Source organism: Sinocyclocheilus rhinocerous, unplaced genomic scaffold, assembly GCF_001515625.1.
Source record: "Sinocyclocheilus rhinocerous isolate Xijiao unplaced genomic scaffold, SAMN03320098_v1.1 scaffold31, whole genome shotgun sequence".
Lineage (NCBI taxonomy): Eukaryota > Metazoa > Chordata > Actinopteri > Cypriniformes > Cyprinidae > Sinocyclocheilus > Sinocyclocheilus rhinocerous.
This window is the reverse complement of record NW_015638575.1, coordinates 373,537-374,337: the sequence shown is the minus strand read 5'-3', so window position 1 is coordinate 374,337 and position 801 is coordinate 373,537.

Here is an 801-nt window from a genome sequence, read left to right as displayed (position 1 = left end):
CCCCCCCCCCCCCCATCTTTTCTCTATCTCTAACCTGCAATTAAAACCTCAATTTCCTGTTATGTTCATTTTCAGATGCCCCCTCCTACCTCTTTAACTCTACAGTTCTGCTTACCTTATCAAAAACACATGCACATACAGGCACTATCCAAAGTAATGGAGTGTAATGCAGCAGCAAGTTTAATGAGTGGAATGGATAACGGTTTTAGCTGAGGGCCAAAGAGGAAAGATGAACTGGGTAAGTCCCTGTAAAGAGAGAGAGAGAGAGACACAGTATCCTGTTTTGACTCACACTCTTGACTTCCCCCTCAGAGGCTGCAATGAACTTTACAACCTTTATGCCCACAAACGCAGAACTCTCTGTCCCAACTTACCAAATGAAAATAGAACCCTTTGCTTCCCTCCTTCCTTCCTTGTCAATCTACGGATCTTATTGGATGCCAATAGTAAGCTAAACCCAGACAGTTTAAGGAAGAGGTGACAGACTCCTTGTAGAAAACTGAATAAAAAAAAAATCGCAATGCTACTCAATATGGCGGCTGTAGGAAAAACGGTAAGGATTTCAGTTAAAGGTGGTGTGATATTAGCCACCATTTTGCTAGCTTCAACCACACACCCTCTCTGAAACACTCCACCCTCCTTCCTAGGAAACTTATACGTAGTATCTGTCAGACACTGTACTACAGTCAAAAGTCAAAGTCAAAGTCTGCTTTATTGTCAATTCTGCCACATGTACAGCACATACAGAGAATTGAAATTGCGTTACTCTCAGACCCTTACAGGTGCATACAGATAACACTA